The sequence below is a fragment of the Harmonia axyridis genome, chromosome 6, assembly GCF_914767665.1.
Source record: "Harmonia axyridis chromosome 6, icHarAxyr1.1, whole genome shotgun sequence".
Taxonomy (NCBI): domain Eukaryota; kingdom Metazoa; phylum Arthropoda; class Insecta; order Coleoptera; family Coccinellidae; genus Harmonia; species Harmonia axyridis.
This window is the reverse complement of record NC_059506.1, coordinates 15868697-15887254: the sequence shown is the minus strand read 5'-3', so window position 1 is coordinate 15887254 and position 18558 is coordinate 15868697. Positions and strand designations below refer to the sequence as shown.

Sequence of the window (18558 nt, the reverse complement as noted above, 5' to 3'; positions counted from 1 at the left end):
TGTCTTGGGTGCCCATTATTCTAGACCAAATGGATATGGTGGAGTTCTGATCGTTCACAGAGATGACTCGAAAATGTTGCCACTGGAGTGTGTGAGGAAATACTCTGTGGAAAATCACATTGAATTGGCAGGAGTTTATGAGAGACTTCATAGAAAAATTATAATTGGGGTATACAGACCACCACAAGGAGATTTTGAGGTGTTTCTGACAAATTTTCGGTCCTGTTTCGATGAGTTGGGGTGCATGAATCTGGGTTATGAAGAAATCTATGTTGCTGGAGACTTCAACGTTCAAAATCAGCTAACGATACAAGGTTTCCGACAAAAATCTTTTGTTTTCTAAACGGATACCCAGTGAAGGATCTACCGCCATAGTGAAGGGTCCAAAGGGCGGAGCCCCTTCGGCGAGCAGAGCGAGTGGTTGTTATAAAGACCACCCCATAACAATGTTCCATATCTTAGGATTGATTCAACAAGAGCTTTATAAACCAGTAGAAGAGTTTTGTCATCTAAAATTTTTCTTAACAAATAGTACTTATGAATCAGTTTTCGGATTCTATTTGATTCATACTCAACGTGAGGTTTTCACCTCAGAAATGAATCGATTACAATACCGAGATGTTTTATTGAGGATTCATTGATTCATAAGTAGAACTTATGAATCAGTTTTCGGATTCTATTTGATATATACTCAACGTGAGGTTTCCACCTCAGAAATTGATCGATTACAATACCGAGATATTTTATTGGGGATGTTTCCTCTACATATTGACCGTCTACGGTTATTGAAATGTACCTTGGTCTGTTTGCATTATTGAAAGAGAAAGCCATATACTTCGTCTTCGATAGGTCAAATGTCAATTTATGAATTTGAAGCCATAATTTAATACTCCTCAAACACTCAATCGTTCGCTCTCTCACACTATCCCACGAGTCCCCAGAAATCACTTAAACGGTATCATCCGCATATGATACAGTCAAACCACCAATATTCAATCTCAATAGTGAATTCGCATCCAACACGAATAGTATCGGCCCCAGAACCGTTCTCTGAGGTATTCCAATCTTCACTCTGAGCTTTTTACTAACAACATTATCCAACCTAACCATCTGAATTCTATCTGCCAAATAGCTTCTAAAAAGTTGCAGAGCCAAGCCTCTTATACTGGATTTTTCTAATACATTTAATAGCATTTCATGAGGTACTGAATCAAAAGCCAACCCTTATTGGCACAGAGATCAGCGAAGATATTTTGCACGGGTGGCACGACAAATAAAAGTTCATAATTACTTATGTTTTTGTATTTATTTAGGAAGAAATATGAATATATAATGAAAAATCAATGTAAATTTTTTTCCAAAAAAATCGTGGGACCCTATAGGAGGTGGTACATATAGTGTACCACTATGCCTGAAAGATAGAAATGAAAGTTACTTGTCGAATTATTTACGATGAGTAATTTTACCTTTGAGTGGAAATCCTAGAAGCATGTTTTCGTTTTGGACAAACACAAAGGAACTTTACGAATTGTACAGGTCCATTCAGTTCTCACTTGATTAATTTTTGTGCTGCATACTGCGCATCTTCTTCTGGTGCCTCTTCCAGGTTGATGTGCTGAACTGTCAAGTCTGACTTCTATGGATACTTGCGGTTTATGCTTCTTAATTTCTAATGGACTGTTGTCTCGTTTTCTTTTTAATGAGACAAGTCATCACTGATGTCATCTTCGACGTCTTGAACCAAATTTTCTATACAAATTTCATTCCGCAAGGGATGTTCCGACTCGTCATCTTCGTCCTCGTCAACAATAGATTCTGCATCAGATGGAATATTTTCTATTTCCTCCATAAGCTCAGCATGGGTTAGTCCTTTCAATGTGAATGGCAAATATTCCATTGTATCTGGAATAATAGTTCATGACCAACCCTTATATACGTACGGCGCAGTGGTACATATAAAGTACCACTACATTCTAGACAAAATATTGAGAAAATTTAAATATACTTACTTGATGAAAACTATTCTTGAAGCTTATAGGATAAACACACTCAACAAATAAATTCAAATGAAAAAAAGACGGTACTTGTTCACAAAAAAATTGGTTTGCATATAAACGTGAACTATCCTGCAAATGCGTCGCAGAAACTAATGTTTGATAAAAGGGATGTTTACGTTTGCACACAAGATATGCGTATTATGCATATATGCATGCGATGCATTAGGAGGTACACTTTTAAAGCTTCCGTGCCGTATCAAATTTGCGATAAAATGAGTGGTATGTTATATGGACCACTGTGCTGCGCTTGTTCGGGAAAAGGTGGTACAATTTTTGTACCACTGTTCCAGTAAGGGTTAGCAAAGTCTCAAAATACAGAAATACATTTTTTACTCATATTCAAGTTATTCACTACTTCAGTTATCAGCTCATGCATTGCATCCAATGTAGAACAGTCCTCAACGAATCCGAATTGATTTTCCTATATATCTGATTTTGTTAATTTCAAAGAACTCCACCAGTCAGAACTCAAGACTAGAGTTACAAGATTTAATTATTTAATTATTAATAGATGTTTTCATTCCCGGATTGTGAATGGGTATCACCACCGTTGTCTTAAATTCAGAGGGTATTTTTCCGCTTGTATGATAAGAGTGAAATTCAAGATGGCTGAAGTGAATGTAGTGCAACTTCAAACCGAACTGAATAAATGGAAAAAAGATGACTTAATTGAATATATCATTTTCAAAAAGTTACCAGCAAGTGCTAAAATTGGTGGAGTAGTATTGGTGGCCCTTTCCAAATTAAGTGAAGGGGAAAGTTCAAAAGTGGAAAATTCACAAGACCGAAATTCGGAAAGCGCCTTGGACAGCAAGCATATCAAGATGGATAAAACTTTGAGTGAGAAACTAATTACCCAATTAGAAAAAAGAGTAAAAGATCAAGAATTGATAATAGATTTAATGAAAAAGGAAGATGCTAGAAAAAGTCAGGTTATATCAGAAAACAATAAAAAAAGATATAACACAAATTATAAACAAATCCCAGTGGATGTCAGTGGAGCCTCGAAGTCAGAACCGTCAACCGTGAGTAGCGCAAATGAACTACTGTTAAGTCAACCGGTAATGTCACGTCAGAGATCCGTCTCATTTGATGAAACGAAAGGCATCCCTAAAATAGCACCATCTTGCGTCACAAAGGAAAACCAGACGGTAAACAGAGATCTACAAAAAACAGAAATCACAAATATAAACAATACTAAAAGAACTACTCATAACAACATGGATTCTGTGGCAGCGATTCATAGACAGGGAATATCTAAAAATAACCTCCAAATAAGGGGAACAAGCGAAAACATAAAAAGCGCACTTCAATCAGCGGAACAAAAAGCATGGCTATATGTAGGGAAAATTAATATAAAATGTACAACAGAGGACGTCATGAAGTTCCTCTCGGATAAATTTCCAGGGAAAAAGTCACAGGTGGAATTAATTTCGAACGAAGGAAGTTCAAGCAGAGCCTTCAAAGTGAGAATAGATTATAAACTACTTGAAGAAGTTAGTAAGCCTGAGTTTTGGTCTCAAGGAGTGACTGTCAGAAGATACCGATTTTTTTGTGGACAGAGAAAACATCAAGGATAAGACATACAACATTTTAAACTTGAACATAAGATCAATCACAAATAAAGTTGAACTCCTAGAAAAGGTCTTGGAAGAGGAAGATATACATGTTGCTGTGTTGAGTGAACACTGGTTGAAGGAAAATCATACTGAACAACTAATAGTGCAGAACTTTGTCTTGGGTGCCCATTATTCTAGACCAAATGGATATGGTGGAGTTCTGATCGTTCACAGAGATGACTCGAAAATGTTGCCACTGGAGTGTGTGAGGAAATACTCTGTGGAAAATCACATTGAATTGGCAGGAGTTTATGAGAGACTTCATAGAAAAATTATAATTGGGGTATACAAACCACCACAAGGAGATTTTGAGGTGTTTCTGACAAATTTTCGGTCCTGTTTCGATGAGTTGGGGTGCATGAATCTGGGTTATGAAGAAATCTATGTATGGTATGTTAATGAAACCTAAGAAAAGAAAAAGTAAATCAGGAAGAAATCTGGGTAAACAAAATATAGATCGATTCATTGAGGTACTCTCAAGTCAGTGCTGGGATTTCGTATATTCCGACTTATCTGCGGGACAGATCTTTGACCGGTTCTGGGCCCAAATTCTAGAGATCTATGAGTTAACTTGCTCTCAAAAGATTTTGAAAGTTGATAGAGGATATTGGGTGTCAAAGCTGAAGAAAAACAGGGAGATCAAGGAATTGAAGAACAGGTTAGATGCGCTTTCAGTGATACATCATATAAAAGGAGATTCAGATAGTGGAAAAGCATATAATGTTTCTAAAAGATTATACAGGGAAAAATTGGTTGAAATAAAGAGGAAAGACAATCTTAGAAAAATTAAGAACTCATCAAACAAAACCAGGGATATATGGACGGTTATAAGGGGTAATCAAAGAAAAAATAAACAGCATGATGAAGCAGAGATAAATCCTATGACCTTAAACGAACATCTTTTGAAAATAGGTAAAGATATTGAAAAAAACTGCCCAAAAGTTGACGTTAGTTCTGGAGACCTACAGAAAAAAGCAGGAAAATTCATGCGAAATTCATTTTTCTTAAGAGAAATAACTGAAATAGATGTCCTGAAGATAGCGAAGAAGCTCAAGAATAAAAAATGTAGAGATATCTATGAAATGTCACCGAGCATGTTGAAGCTGATCATTCCAAGTATAGCAGAACCTTTGGCAGAGATTATAACGAGATGCTACAGTGAAGGTTATTTTCCTGATCAGTTAAAACGTGCCAAAATAATTCCTGTATTCAAAGGAGGAGATAAATCTGAACCTTCAAACTACAGGACTATTTCAATACTCCCAAGCCTCTCCAAAATATTGGATATTGCTTTGAAGGATAGACTTTCGGAATTTTTCACGAAGTACAATATTATATGTCACGAACAACATGGTTTCCAAGAAAATAAGTCCACAAGTACAGCAATAACTTCGGTACTGGTTGAGGTTGCAGATGCTTTGGACTCAAGAAAGAAGTGCAGGCTGATGGCATGCGATCTGAGTAAGGCGTTTGATACCCTTAAACATGATATCTTGCTGCAGAAGTTGGAGAGCTATGGCATTAGAGGTGTCCCGCTGAAGTTGATCAGTAGTTACTTGCAAGGTAGATATCAAAGAGTTTGTATTCAGGATAAGTACCCGGACTGGGGATGTGTGGAGTGTGGAGTTCCTCAAGGGTCCATACTGGGGCCTCTATTGTTTTTGATATACATGAATGACCTACCTCCAAATGTTAAATCACACAGCACAGTGCTCTTTGTTGATGACACTTCATTCCTCACAATTGGTACTACTGAAGAAGAGCTCAAAGATATTTCATCAAAGATCCTCGAACAGGCTGAACTATGGTTTAGTGCAAATAAGTTCAAAATAAACAGGGAAAAGACACAATATCTCACCTTCGAAACTAAACCCGCGACTGAGATGAACCTGAAATTCCTGGGTATATATCTGGAACCGAATTTGAAGTTCTGGAAACACATAGAAGAATTAGAAAAGAAATTGTCAGTAGCTACTTACCTCATTAGAAGATCTAAACAATTGGCAGGAAAGCAAGCAGCCAAAATCGCTTATTATGGATATTTCAGTAGTGTTTTGAATTATGGGTTGCTGTTTTGGGGTGGTGGACCTGAAATGAAAAAGATTTTTACAAAACAAAAAAATGAAATTCGTATATTGTGTGGATTGGGGAGTGCTGAAAGCTGTAGGAGTTACTTCCAAGAAGAGAACATACTCACATTCACCTGTTTGTACATACTTTCCTGCATCCTATACATCCACGACAACAAGGACAAACTGACGCGAAATGAGAGTTCCACAATTACACCACAAGGAATGCGAGGAACTTTTCAACACCATATCATAGGGTCGCGGCGACTCAGCTTAGCATTAACCATGAGGCCATACAAGTATATAATAAGATCCCTGAAGCTTTCAAAGTTATGAACAAAAATAAGTTGAAACATGAAATAAAAAAATTCAGTACAAAAAAGCCTTCTACACAATGAATGAGTTTTGGATTAGCCATTTTGAATAGTTTGTCATGTATGTATAATGTTTGTCTTATACTCGATTATTGACTATCAATGTCTAAAGATTTAACCTGTTCTGAATGTTAATTTATTGATTTTATTTAATTTATTTCAATGTTAATTTATTTTAAATTTCGACTTTATTTATATTTACATTTGATTATTATTGATTTGATGAAACTTATTTAACTACTTTGAACTAGAATTTATTGATGTATTGACGCCCCATGGAATATGTTGATGGGTTGAAATTGTTCACTTGTATATTATTGTGAATAAATAAATAAATAAATAAGATTGAACACATGCAACAGCGGGTCAATTATCTCCATATTAGTTTTCTTTATAACGTCATCATGAACATCATCATAGCCGGTCGAGCTATAATTTTTCAATTCAGCAATGTTTCATATTCAGTTATAAGTTTAAGAAAGATTGATTTAATGATATTGACGTCATCATGGTATTCTCCCTGCAACTTCGGTAATCCTTTTCCCATTTCCAAGCCAACATTTATGTAGTGGTTATTACAAAAATCCGTCTCATTCAGACTATTAAATTTCCGGCCATCTGTATTTTTCATGAGATGATTATCGATATTATTTTGATAACCTTCATAAGTCGCATCTTTGATTATTTTGTACAATTTTCTTATATTATTTTGATTTCTTTCTACTTGTTTCCTGTAATATTCATTCTTTTGTTTATTTTTTATAAGTTTGTGTAATATGTTTCCATATTCCTTATATTCCTGTGCTAATTGACTATCAGAATTCTCTTTCAGTTTTTTCTTCATTTTGTCCCTAATAGTCCGAGAGCTGGCACGAATTTTTGGGTAGGTATTTGAGGCAAGCTGAAAACTTGTCAGATACCTCTCCTATTATATCCCAACTCGGAATTGCAGACCTGGCTGGTGAGTAGCGGAGCTAAATCAACCCCTAAATTTCTAAAAATATTATTTTTTTTCCCAAAAAATATATTTGAGGCAGCTTGAAATTTTAATGCAGTGTTATTTATAACTAAAAAATAAGATTCCCAAAAAGACAGATCATTTTGGTGGGGCTTTCTACCTACCAGGTGATCAAACAAATAATGAATGGGTACGAGCCTGTAGTGCTATAGACAAGCTGTAGTGTGGGAGAGAGACCTTCTTTATGTACGAGTTTACCTGGTTTTCATGCATCAACAGGATGCGATTATAATCCATCATTTTTTCAAAAAGGCAAGGTAAGACCATAGAAAATATTGATGAAAAACAAAAATTATCATAAAGCATTAGCAGATCTTGGAGTTGCGCATGTTACCGGTTCGTGTGATGTAATTTTGCCAGTCTTAGAACAATTCGTTTGCGAAATTCATGGATTTAAAAATACATCAAATATAAATGGAGTACGATTCCTTAAATTTTGTGCGACTTACAAGGACGACACTGAAGATGAACCTTTCAAGAACAAACTGAAAAATTGTGATCCCTCTACCTTACCTCCATGCAAAGCTGAGTTAAAACATCATCTTCTAAGAACGCAATACATAACAAGCATTTGGAGAAATGCATATTTGCGATTCCCCAGCTCCTTAACGCCTAATAGAAATGGATGGACACTTAATTAGGATACACTAGATTTTCACTGTTTTGACGGAGACAGTATGCTGCAATTGGTATTCGACGCTGTTGTTCCATTTATATTTGATGTATTTTTAAATCCATAAATTTCGCAAACGAATTTTTCTAAGACTGGCAAAATTACATCACGCGAACCGGTAACATGCGCAACTCCAAGATCTGCTAATGCTTCATGATAATTTTTGTTTTTCATCAATATTTTGTATGGGTTGGTTAACTCATTTTAATTTCTGGTTTACTATTATGATCGCTCTGTAATACCCCAGCATAGCTTTCCCTCATCAAGGGTGGTTTCAGTTCTGATTTCAAATCTTGAATATCTTTCTGCATTTCTGATTTCAAATTTTCTATATCTTTTTTCATTTCATTAATCATTTTCACCATGAATGGCATCCTGGCTAGCCTTTCCTTGCAATCCTTGCATATAAGCAATAAAACCCTCTTTTGTAGGGTCATGCATTTTGCTTCAGCACATCTCTTGTGAACACCCCGTAGAGATGGGTCACATTTATAAATATCTTCAAACATTTTAAGCATTCATCCCCCTCGTTTGACATATTTGTTGTTGTCTTATTTCATTCACATATTTCAATTGTGATTAACAGTAAATGGATTCGAAGAAATATATAATATACAATTCTCGTGTCTTACACCAATTGTGGGTTTTACAAGGTACAAAACCTCTTAATGGACAATTATTATCGTTAAGAAATTATAATTTGTCTCGAAGCGACTGAGATGGATGTTTTTAAGACGATCTGTAAGAGTATCCCGAAGAGAAAGGGGCAGAAACGAAGACATCAGGCGGCGTATGGGAGTGGATGGATCATTAACAACAGATATTGAAAGAAAACAGCTAGTGGGGTATGGACATGTACAGAGGATGAATGAGGACAGACTGCCAAGGAAGACCATGCACTGGATACCACCAAACCGCAGGAAGCGAGGAAGACCCAAGAAATCATGGAAGGAAGGAATAACCAAGGCTATGAGTGATAGGAATCTAAGAGAGGACCAATGGAACGATAGGAACGAGTGGAAGTTAGGCATCGGACAACGTCGCCGGACGTTTTAAAACCGATTATATATATATATATATATATATATATATATATATATATATATATATATAATTATAATTTGTCAAATTGTTTCGACAATAGAAATTTTTATACTTTTCAGAAGCTAGTAAACGAACAACTTCACACGGCGGCGACATAATAAGAGTTTATTCAGAACATAAATACATAAATAAACTATATAATACTGTAGAGACATATGACGAACATACGTCCAATTAAAAAGAATATATCATAATGAGATATCGGGAGCCTTTATGAGCATAACAAAGAACAACTGAAGATTCTTAATTGAAAACTGGAGCCGAACTCCTTTAGGTGATCCCAGATAAAAATATCTAGCGACGCCGGTCGGGAAGCTGTAGGGGGGATTGGTTGCAGCACCATATCATTTTGATGAAATTTTCCTTGACCAATTCACACTGCGACTGTATGTCCCCGCTAACTTCACCAATTCCATTTGCAGGATCTTCATCCAATTGTGGAGCAATTGCATAGGCCTCATCTTTCTTTTGGAGCCAAGAAAAAGTGTTGATTCACAAGATCTCGTTGGCCAATTGTGATTACCACTTCGAAAAATAACACGGTCAGAAAACTTTTCTTTCAAAATCATTGCTTGTTGAAAATAACCGTCGTCAACATCAATATCTTCCAATTCCAGCCATAAACAAATTATTAATCATAGCTCGGTCGCGCAATCCATTCACCGTAACACTAACACCAGCCTACGGCTCCAGTAGCATTATTCTCAATTTTCTTGAGCGACGCGCAATTTTTCGATTTTGCTCATCATATCAACTTGTTCCAACATTTCAACTTTTTCCTGTTGTTCTATTGTCCACCGAAAAGGCTCTTCAAGATCACCCAATTTTTTTTTAGTTTTGTGAACTGTCCCTGCAAAATTTCCCCAATTTGGTAGTAAATATAATTCCATTTTCAGTCATTGCGTTTTTTCTACTTATAAAATGTCGAAAGATGACAGCTGCCCAGATAGTGGGCTATTTAAAATAAAAACTCTCCTTGGAAAACCCTTTATAGGGTCGGAGGAAAAAAATTATAAAAATTCGAAATTGGCAAATGGTAATTCGTTATTAATTCATTTCATTTATTCGCTACTCCCTTATTTAGTGGGTGATCTGGAAATTCAATTTTTTTCTGTTGATATTATAATTCTTTTTTTGTCAAATGAATACCTTTATATCATATAGAAGAAATTTCAGAATTTTTGTAATACATATTTTCCGTAGTTATTTTGCGATACATTAAAAAAATACTGGAATGAGCTGTGCATAGTATAGCTTATAGAGAGTTTAACTTCTGTTGTGTGTTAAAGTTATGATATTTATTCGTCCCGCGTTTGAACATCGCACCGACGTATTGATGAATTGCCTCCTGGTGAAACATCTCGATTTGTCTTCGGTAGAGTCAGCTGAAATAGAGAAAGTTTATAAACCATCGGGATAGCTTTCAAGCTTCAACATATGCTGGCCCTCTTTCTGCATTTCCATGACAGTCCATTTCAATCCTTATTCCTTATCTCAATAGATCTGAAGAAAATTCTACATTCACTTCATTATTATTACATTCGATTACTCTGAGATATATTAGGAAATATATTAGTGATTAATTCTAAAAAAAATAGAAAAGCATCTGACTGCAGTAAAGAACCTTTGCGGCAGTGGCAAACCCTAGAGGGGAGGGGTAGAGGGACTCGACACTCCCCTGAATTTTTGCTTCCCCCTGAAATATCGCATGAGCAAAACAATTACAATATGAATTCAATGTAAACTGAATGGATCTGGAAAAAAGGTTCCTTGATCTCAATTTTTTGAAATTTATAATGTGGATATTCCAGTAATCAATACCGTCCAACAAAAAAGAAACATATACATGTTTCTTTTTTTTTTTGGACGGTTTTGATTACACTTATAAGAATCGTATCACTAGATTATACAGCTTCTTGTGAGAGATAATTTTCCTGTTTCAAGAATATAACAATAAATTCAATGGTTAATGAAAGATTAACATTTATGTCTCAATGATTATCAATGACTCAATGTATTGAAAAGAAAAGGATAAAAATAGGGATTAAGATAATGTTTTTTTTGAGTTCACAAAAAATCATAAAAACAAATATAAGGATTCTTTTGATGTCAATAAATTATTTTCTTTCCCTTCGCATTATTATTTATTTTGCTGATGACAAGTATTGTTAAATGTATGTACAGATTTTATATGTATATATTTTGCATTGATTGTCGATTCAATAAAAGCAGTACCATCTGAGAACTCATTGAGTTAACATAAATATTATATGGCGCAGTCGGAAAAGTAAAAATAGATAAAGTGCACGGTCTCCGTACGAATTAAAGTTAAAAGACAATAATGTGGCTGAATGGACATTTTTCATTCAAAAATTTTAGATTTACATTAAAGCTACAAATTCTGAACAGGAAAGCGAAGAATATACAGGTGCCGTTTTACTCAATACATAGGGAACAAGGCCTTGAAGATATTTAATACGTTTGAATTTCAAGAATCAAACAAACTCAGAAATTCACAATATAGTAAAAAAGTTTGAGCCCATTTTGTTCGTATCTCAATTGAAAGTTTTATACTCGGAAAACTCATCAAGGATGAGGCCAAATTGTTGACCTTATAGAAATGAAGAAGACGAATAATCGCACACGGAGATCTGTGAAACAGAGACAGTATAAGAAGGGGTGATATTGAAGAAGATTGTGCAATGCCTAGTGATGATTGAAATTCCAAAATTGAAGAGAATAATTTAATTTGTCTGCCATGTGACAAAAAAAATTTGTAACAGATGCATTGAAATGCTAAGTGACTTGATTTTCCGATTTTGAATCATTGTTAGAATTCTTGTCTTTGTGTTTAAAAGTTCGAATTTTAGATTTTTCATACTACAGAATCTACTCAATATATTTCAAATGAAGAAACATTTCGATTGAACTCTTTCCAATGAATTAAGATCGAAATTCTAATGTTCATTTCCCTAGCGATATTTTTGAGTTTTGTTTTGTTTATCATATTTATTGAATTGTTTGTTGAATGATATGTTCATTTATGTATCAAAATATATTCTACTGTATTCCATTTATTATTTTTTCAGCGAAACAGGAATCAATTAACCATTTCGAACAGAAAAAAATCATTCAAAAGCTGCGGAGCCCTAGGGACTTCACCACGCTCGGAGTGTTACAATTTTTGGCTACGCCGGTTAAGGGTTTATTCCAAAAAATGGAGATCAAATTAAGCTTCCTTTCAAATGAGCAGAGACTACTACGGTTACTTCGTCTAGTGGAAATAATTTATTATTTCAATCAATCATTCTGGGACCTATATACAAATAATCCGACGAAGCATTTCGTAGGGGATTCGTCAATAAGCTCTGGCTTTGATTCAGAAAACGGCGATGGATAATCCAACCAGGAAATGCTTGATGCTTTCAAGCAAAACATTGGTTGTTTCATATGCCCAAATAGGGGTAACCACATTTGAACAAGCACGACATATTTTACGTCTGGATTTGCATCTCCACCCTTATAAGGTTCAGTTGACACAAAAATTGAAGGCTGCTGACCATGGAATTCGTAGAACATATGCCGATGAGGTGCTTGAACCACAAGGTTTGAATGACAATTTTTCGCATTGAATTTTCTTGTGAACAAGTTAATTTGTCATATATGGGGCAGTGAGAATCTTCCTGTAATTACTAAGACACCATTGATTCTTAAAATGTCACTGTATGCATGGTATGCAATTTGGTCTGGTGGAGTGATTGGCCGGTTTTGAAATTTTTACAACTTTACGCAAACACTATATATCGAGGAAAAAATTTGAGATACCCTTGAATCACGGGCGTAGCCAGGTTTCAGTTTCGGGGGGGTTTTACATATTAAAAAAAAATCTTATGTTTTTCTTTTTGAATATATCAACCTTGAAAGAGCCAACCCATTCAGTCTATTTTCACTAGTTTTATTTTTCAAGTATGTTTTGAGAAAAAAAGCATTTTCAAAATCACTTTTTCAAATTTAGTTTATTTCTTTACATCGATTTCTATAAATATATTTAGGAAAAAAATACCGTCGTAGTATTAATACAACAGAGTACTCAAATTCAAATTTATGAGTAAAAAGTTTATATGCAAAAAACCGGTAAAAAATGATAGTTGTCACCTTTTTTGCATTTTTTTCAATGTTTTATCATGAAATTTGGGTGGCAAACTTCAGATTCGAATTCTGTACTCCAGAAACAGAGATAATAAATCAAAGAAATTAAAACTACCCCATCAACTGAGTTTTAGCAGAGATAGATAATATACGCCAATTTTGAACTATCGTTTGAGCCAGGGTTTTCGGACAAAAAACTTTATGGAAGAAAACGTCAGAAGATTAAGTTTTTTTTGTATTTTTTTTTAATGTTCCGTCACAGAATTTTTGTGCTAAACCTCTGATTCGGATTCAGAACCCAAAAAAATTAAGGGTGTTTTTTTTAGAGCTATAGAACTTTAAATTGCAATAAAACAACGATGGATCATTCGATTGATATGAATTTTATTTATCCGCAAGATAATCTTGTGGCATTACATTTTAAATATGATTTCTGGCATATGACCGACAAGGCTGGCTCGGATGTAGTCCAATCTGGACGTCCAATTTTCGATGACCTTTCCAACATTTGTGGCCGTATATCGGCAATAACACGGCGAATGTTGTATTTCAAATGGTCAAGGGTTTGTGGCTTATCCGCATAGACCAATGACTTTACATAGCCCCACAGAAAGCAGTCTAGCGGTGTTAAATCACAAGATCTTGGAGGCCAATTGCTCCAAAACGTGAAATTAGGCGGTCACCAAACGTGTCTTCCAATAAATCCATTGTGGAACGAGCTGTGTGACATGTTGCGCCGTCTTGTTAGAACCACAGCTCCTGGACATCATGGTTGTTCAATTCAGGAATGAAAAAGTTAGTAATCATGGCTCTATACCGATCACCATTGACTGTAACGTTCTGGCCATCATCGTTTTTGAAGAAGTACGGACCAATGATTCCACCAGCCCATAAAGCGCACCAAACAGTCAGTTTTTCTGGATGTAACGGTGTTTCGACATACATTTGAGGATTAGCTTCACTCCAAATGCGGCAGTTTTATTTGTTGACGTAGCCGTTCAACCAGAAGTGCGCTTCATCGCTAATGGACGTAGTGCGCGATACGTATTCCGCACAGAACCATTATTTTCGAAATAAAATTGCACTATTTTCAAGCGTTGTTCAGGAGTGAGTCTATTCATGATGATTTGCCAAACGGAACTGGGAATAAATCATTTGACAGCTGTTAAATCGGTCGCCATCTTGAACAGTAATGCCAACTTAAAGTTATATACCTCGAAAAAAAACATCCGTTACATACGATCGAAAAAATCACCCATAACTTTCCTTTGAGGGGCACATGCGAGCACAAATTGACTGGATGACGTAGAGGTAATTTAATTCAAATTTCACATTACAAATTAATTGAACTGACAGTGATAATTTCATTCACTTTTTACAAATTCCTTAAAAAAATATTTTCGATATTTCGAAAAAAAAATAAGTTTTTTTGACATCTTTAACATTTCGGGGGGGGGGGGGGGGGGGGATTTGAACCCCCCAAACCCCCCCCCTGGCTACGCCCGTGCCTTGAATATCATATTACACCAAAAGGCACACATGTGCTTCATCTTCAACTGAGCGTTGTTTTCCTGTTCATCAGACTGTCTGTGGATAAGGAACGGTCGATTCAAAACTCATTTCATAAATGTTGGTTCTGATTTTAAACGTCCAATTCAGTTGAAATTATGATAAGTGGAGGCGATGTTTTCATAGCGTATAAAAATTAATTCGAACACAATAGGTACAAATATTCCAGGCAGAAAGAAAATGACTGAAAATGAAAGATAAAATTTAGAGTACCATCAAGATGAATGAACTGAGAAGGAAAAAGCATTCAATTAGTATAATTAGTTGACCTGCCCATTTGAATTTTTGTCTGAAGTGCTTGTCTGACAAAGCTGGCGCCTATGAAGAGAATGACAGTAAAGAGATGAGCGTGAGAAGGAAAATGCGAAAAAGGCCAGTATTTCGAATCGTTGTGTCTAAAACGTTAGGGAAAATTTACTACCTTGTTTACCACTTATCCACGTTTACACACTCAGCTTTGGAGAGCATGGGTGCTCTGTTTTTCCTGGCTATTCGCCTAACTCCTACGATTCGGCCGGCCAGCTAATGAACCGAACTTATTTTTTTGTTTTTCCACAATTTCCACGTTCTTTATCCCGGTAAAATCGAAATATGAACTATAAAAATAAAACTGAAAAAATCAATAAAATGTTTCAGCAAAATAGTCAATATGGCATCCATTTAAAATCTGATTTTGAAAAACCTGACCCTTAAATATTAATAATGCTTTTTGATGGATTCGGATCTTACTTGATGAGAATTAATTATAGACGAAATAAAAAAAATTAATTTCAAATATTCTTTTTGACACAATTTCTTTTTCTAGTGGCATGCCAGTCTTTGTAGTGAAATAAGAGAATTGGCGAGTGCCAATTTTATTGAAATCACATGAGTACTCTCAACTTGTAATGAAAATCAAAATAGTTACTAAAATGAACTATATATATAGAGCGTGGTACATACCCAACATGAATAAAGATTTTTCCAAGATCCATATGGTATGCTCAGAAAAATGAAAGATTCCAAACTTCCGCCATCCGCTATGAAAAATTATATCAGACTAACTCGCCATGTTATGCCAAAAGTTAGCCTCTCGAGTAAAATTTCCGATAAAATATATTTTTCGGTTTGAAACGAAAAATAAAAGATATTCAATGAAGAATCAGTTCATCCTGAGATTTTCATTTCGAGACTTTTATTCCGAGAATTTATTTATTATTGTTAAATTAAATGTTGGAATTGCTTGCCACTGGCTTGAATGCAAGCATGACATCTTCCCAAAAATGATAGCTTCATTAGTCTTGTGCATCCGGCATTTAGTTCTTCTAATGCAGCAATAATTCTTGCTCTGAGTTTCATTTCAGTATTAATCGGTTTGTAATACACCTTCTCCTTTATGCAACCCCGAAAGTGAAAATCTAATGGATTCAAATCTGGCGACCTAGAGACCACAATCATTATTGTGGAGCCACGTTAATCCACATGCAGCCAAAAGTATTTCTTCTAGAAGATGAGGTAGTTGATTTTCTAAAAAATCCAGATAAGTTTCACCGTTTAATACTCCGCTCATTACATAGGGGACAATAATATGGTGAAATCATCTGACCAAAGTACTCCATTCATGAATGGATCATGATCCCTATTTTTCTGCAATATTATGCGAATCTTCCTACGTTATGAAATGCAAAAAAAAATTGTTTTTCGCAACTTTAACATTAGCCCCACCAATTTCAGAATAGTTGAAGCCCACATCTCTTATCTATGAGGTATCAACTATTTTATTGCTAACTTCTAGAAGAAATACAATTGGTTATACGTGGATTAATGTGACTACAAAATAATGACTGACACACTATGCACGTCAAGTTAGGAGTTATTTGGACGAATATTATTCACAATGATGGATTGGACGCCTTGGTCCCATTTTGTGTACTCCTAGGTCACATAATTGGAATGAATTAAATTTTTTCTTTTGTGGTTGAATAAAGGAGAAGGTGTATTGAAATGGAACTCTGAAAAAGAATTAATGCATTAGTTGAAGAACTGAACGCCTCCGGATGCGGACTATTAATGAAGCGATAATTTTTGAAAATATCTTGCTTGCATTCAAACCAGTGGCAAGCAATACTAACATTCAATTCAGCAATAAAACACATTGACAATAAATGCTCCCACTGAAAATCTAGATATAAAAATCCCAGAATGAGCTCCATTTTCATCAAAATGTCAATACCTTTTCTTCTCTTTGTTTTAAACTGATAAAGTAGGTATAGTATATCCAAAGTCACTTGAACTAGTCCATAAAAACGCTTGGCCAGATGTCCTTTTGAAGTGGATACCGCGATTCGCTAAATACCGGGGTTTATTTGAAAGTATTGTTAGGCAATAAATTCACTGGCCCCAAAGGAATTTCTGGAAACTTGGACAACCCTTGTATAATAGAGATATTCTGGCTTCCTCCAAGTGACTTTGGATATACTATACCAATATTTTGTCGAAAACTTTACTTGAGAGGCTAACTTTTGGTATAACATGCCGAATTAGTCTGATATAATTTTTTTATAGCAGAAACGATCAAAATTTGATGACGGAATTAGAAAACATTAAAAAGCTGGAATCGTTCATTTTTTCTGAGTATAAAATACGCATCTTGAGAAAATCTTGGTCATGTTGGTTAGGCTGATCCGCCTGTAATTTCTGATCGAAAGAAGAATAACAAATTACAAATATTTGAAGCTGTGGTACTCAGAACAATGAGTAGGTTTTGGCAATTTTCATAAAACTGTCGAAAACTAAGACACTCAAATTTACGGGACACGGTATATGATAAGTCTATTCAACTCCATAGCTGAGAAACAAAACAGTTTATGAATTCACCAATATTTTAAATTCCTTATAACTTTTGAACCACTTAGTACATAGTTACGGTTGATATTTGGAATGTATGATTCACTCCATTAGGTCTATCGATTGATTTTCAAACTGATCAAAACATTCAGGTCCCTATTAGAAAAATAGGAATTTCCACCAGCTGAGATTCAATATGGTGCATATTAGAATTTGATGAAAATATTCGGAAATAGCAGAAATTTTTCAATGGGGTTCAGTAGATTTTTTTATCCCGCGCGGCTTTCAATTCATCGAATATTTCGGCCAAAATTTCGTATTTCCAGAAAAATCGTACATTGAGATCCAACTGAAAAAAATGTTTGTTCCACTGATCGAATTTCCTAATATTCAGAAAAATTACCTTGGGCATTTTCCAGAAAAACATGACTTGTGTTGTGATAAATTTACTCAAAATGAGCAACAATGAATGAATAACCCAACACAAATAAATGAACGAATAAAACATAAGATATGAAAATAGACTCGAAAATTACTCGAAATTATATTTTGCACGTTACATATTCTTACCCTTTTCAAATTATGTCGAATAGCCTTTTTATCATGTCTGGATGAGATCTGCCATTAGGATTAGATCCATAATAATGGATCTCATTGCATGCAACTTCGATACGTTGTAATAATTTCCTCACTGCCTATTTGAGACGAATACACTAACGATTAAAAAAAAACGTTTACCATAAGAAATTGAAACTATTTGTGAATTCATTAGCTACTCTATATATATCAACACTGGCACTTTCGTGTGAATTTACGCGCAGTTGTTTAGATCAGATTATTTTCGTACCTTGAAACTAACGTCTTATATTTATATGTATTTGTTAAATTCAATAAGAAATTAATTCATATGTTAAGAAAAACGAGAATATGAAATTGAATTAAAATCAATTCACAGGATATTTCACATAAAATGATGTACCCATATACAATATTATCATGATATTTGCAATTTTACATTTCATTACGAATCTTATAGGTAATGGAGAAAGTACCATTCCTCTTATTTTTATAAGTGACGTCTTCTTTTTTGACACATTGAC

General features: G+C 34.9%; 1 protein-coding gene and 1 long non-coding RNA gene across 4 annotated transcripts in view; one reads left to right on the top strand and one right to left on the bottom strand.

Moving 5' to 3' along the window:
• Window positions 1-18558, top strand: part of LOC123682000 (neurotrimin-like) — a 910163-nt gene that overhangs the window by 300972 nt on the left and 590633 nt on the right. The window lies entirely within an intron of this gene.
• LOC123682010 lies at window positions 1220-2353 on the bottom strand. The gene is made up of 2 exons (XR_006747756.1): window positions 1467-2353; window positions 1220-1411 (listed from the first exon to the last, which is right to left on the bottom strand). It is a non-coding gene; the product is annotated as an uncharacterized LOC123682010 (long non-coding RNA).